Source organism: Suncus etruscus, chromosome 18 (genome assembly GCF_024139225.1).
Source record: "Suncus etruscus isolate mSunEtr1 chromosome 18, mSunEtr1.pri.cur, whole genome shotgun sequence".
Lineage (NCBI taxonomy): Eukaryota > Metazoa > Chordata > Mammalia > Eulipotyphla > Soricidae > Suncus > Suncus etruscus.
The window spans coordinates 52,396,150-52,399,487 of record NC_064865.1 but is presented as its reverse complement, the minus strand read 5'-3'; the positions used below and the strand labels follow the sequence as shown (position 1 = coordinate 52,399,487).

Sequence of the window (3,338 nt, the reverse complement as noted above, 5' to 3'; positions counted from 1 at the left end):
GTGTATATTACTCTTAAACATTTTCATCATCATAATCAATCTATACAAGCACAATATTGTTCTCTCTCTCTCTCTCTCTCTTCTCTCTCTCTGTTTTTTGGCCCACACCCAGTGACTGGCTATGTGCTCAGAAATAGCTCCTGGCTTGGGGGACCATATGGGATGCAGGGGATCGAACCGTGGTCCATCCTAGGTTATCACAAACGCAAAGCAAATGCCCTACCACCTGCACCACCATTCCAGCCCCTTGTTCTCTCTTTTTTATACTAATTTATTCTAGTTACAATATCCTTGATCTATTTATCTACATGGTCCAATATATATGTTATGCCTGTTGTAAATACTGCAGTATTCTTTTCCCTGTATCAGTGTCTTACATTTTTGTGTCCTAAATGCTATTTTATTATGCTCGCTTTGGCAGTACATATACTAAAATTGGAATGACACAGATTAGCATGACCCCTGTGCAAGCATGACATACAAATTTGTGAAGGTTCCATATTATTAAAAAAAAAAAGAAAGTAATGGTATTTTATCTTACTTCCACTGGACAATAGATACCATGTCTTCCTGTGTATTGAGGTTGTCACATATATGTACACATATACATATGTGTGTATGTGCTTCTAACAAATATACCAGCTGTTGGAATATCTATGTACCATTAGCTATTTTCATGATGTTTCATTTATTAATTTGTGCAGTGAAAGACACCTAGATTACCTCCAATTGCAAACACACACACATACATACATAGTCTTCTTTCCTTTCTCTGTACTCTATGGAAATTTCTTTTGGAAACTCAAGTTATTTTACACAGAGAGAAAATTTAACATAAACCTAGGGAAAGGTTGTAGAGCATTGAGGATCATTAAAAGTCTTCTAGTAATCTAGTAAAATTATTCTAGTAATCTACAGAAAATACCAACACTACAGTGGATGATTTCCAGTTAAGGCGTCCATAGACTGCTGTAAAATCTACTGATAAAGTCACAAACCAGCCACTGCTTACCTCAGCGGCCTCCCTGCAACATCTTTTAGACCTTATGCAAGTCTATGATGTTGAGTTGTCACTGGCAAAAATTTCCTGAAAAAAGACCCTCAGTTTTCAGGTTTGGGGGCTCATATAGAGAAAAAACATTGCCTCACTTACTGGATTGAATATTATACTAGCTTTATTTTTCAGATCCATTTTTTTCTGTCCCTTTTTAATTTATGAGAGGTTTCTCTATTTCGAATTCATCTTCTATATAGCTTTGGGTTTCTTTTTTTAATGAATATGATTTATCCTCTTTCTTCACTGAAGATATTAATAATACTTTTTTCAAAATTTTTCATCTTCTCTTCGCACTGTGTTGATCTGAAGCATACTTCTTGTATTTATTTTGGTTTGTTTCTTTCCTGTGAAAGTGTTTTTCCTTATGTGCTTGGTGGGAGTGTCTTTTCAGCCTTGTTTTAGTCTGAGGGATTAAAATAATTTGCTGTGCAGGGCTCAGAGTATGCGTGAGGCTTCTTCTACTGGCAGTCCTCATTCTGGACTGGATATTTTGTTGTAATTTTGTCCAAATGATATAAACTGTCGGTTCTCTTCAGCTGGACAGTTTTCCAGAAATACAATCTCCCAACTCAAAGGCAAAGAGTTGGGGGGGGGAGCTTTGAAGTAGGCATCATTAGATAATATAACTGGGTTTAGGAGTCATTAAGCTCAGGAAATAGACTAGAGGGGAGTTTGTAGATGGCTTTAATGAGTTCTCTTTCAGAAGAGTGTCTCACATTTTCACACCTGCCTTTGCTTGCTAGTGAGAACCCCAAATTGGAAGTTTCCACAGATCAATTTTTTCATATGGCAAATGCCCAGTTCTCTGCTGGAGTAGAAGGCAAGTGGCACTGACTTTATGAGTCAGGAGAGAATTGGGAAGATCAAATGCTTTGTACGTGGTGCTCTCTTCATTGTTTCTCTTGGACACTCCATCAGCTGATAACCATGGTCAGCAGTGGGTGGCTTCAGATTTCTGGGTCAAATTCTGCTGTTATGATGTCTCTTCCTTTTTCCTCGCCTACACTACAATGAGTTCATCCGTCCATTTAGCATCTGTCTCTCTTCCATAAATTGTCTCATTCTCTACCAAATATCTAACATAACTTCTGAAATTACCATCCATTTCTTTTCTTCCTTGAGAATGCATGCTTTTATTTGGTTGCTTTTATGTCAGTGTTTGTGATGTTTCAAGAGGTTACTAAATAAATATGAAGTTTAAGTTCTTTCAAGTTAGTAAGAAATCAGCAACACATGTTGAAAGAGTTTTTTAAATAATATTTTTAAACAATAAAACATGAGATACCACGAATGAGTACAGACCTCTAAGAACATCTATCCACATATCCATCATCTGGGTTTTCTTTTGTAGATACAGTAGAGCTGTGCTGGGGTTTTGAAAGTTTTCATTTCAATGTAATAGAGTACTAATGTTATTTTAAATTTCTATTAGTAAAATATATTGACATTTTCTCCAAAGTCTTAAGAACAACTATCTTCAAATGTGTACATTGCCTACGAGAAAATGCTGAAGTGAATTTCTTAGATATCCAGACAATAAGCATTTAAGCCCTTTAATGGTTGTGGCCTGGATCAAAAAATGTTTTTTTTTAGTTGAGTGTCTGTTTTTATTAAATATAAATGTAGTAAAATTAAAAATGTGGATTAGTTTTAAGCTTACATCCAAAATATACTTTCTGCCTCTAATTTTTCTTTATACCTCAAATGTCAATTTCATATACCTTTCCTCTAAATTTGCCACTGACTGTGCTATTTTGATTCGTGTTGTCAGGAAGTCCCTAAACATTTTGCTTTCTTGGTTAGTGTCAAACATTCTTCATCACATTGTTTATTAGTCATAGGCTAATAAAAGGAAAGTATAGGAATTCTATATGTTGCTATTTGGCCTTAAGCTTTCTCAACTATATGAAAGGGTCAAGGCAAAATGAGTGATTCCAATAAAAGATGAAAACAGCAAAATCACTTTAAAAACATGTGCCTATGTTTGCCCATAGTAGTTATGAGCATGGGTTCTAGATTAGATTCTATTGGGCTCCAAGACCCAATTCTTCCATAAGAGTTTTGTGACCTCTTATGGCATTTTCTGAGCATAATGTGTCATCTGGTAAAACTGAGTTAAACTCACTCACTTACTCATGCTTTTATGAAAATTAAATGTAACAAAGGTGCTGGTAAGCATCTAATACTTGCCAAAAATTCAGTGTGCCTTCAGTAAACATTACCATCCACTATTCTACTCCTTTCCTATGGCATCAAAATGGTGTTCACAGCTGTGAGGGGG

General features: G+C 35.7%; 1 pseudogene; it reads left to right on the top strand.

The window, feature by feature from the left end:
- Positions 1-405: 405 nt before the first annotated feature.
- Positions 406-506, top strand: LOC125996812 (uncharacterized; annotated as a pseudogene).
- Positions 507-3,338: the final 2,832 nt, after the last annotated feature.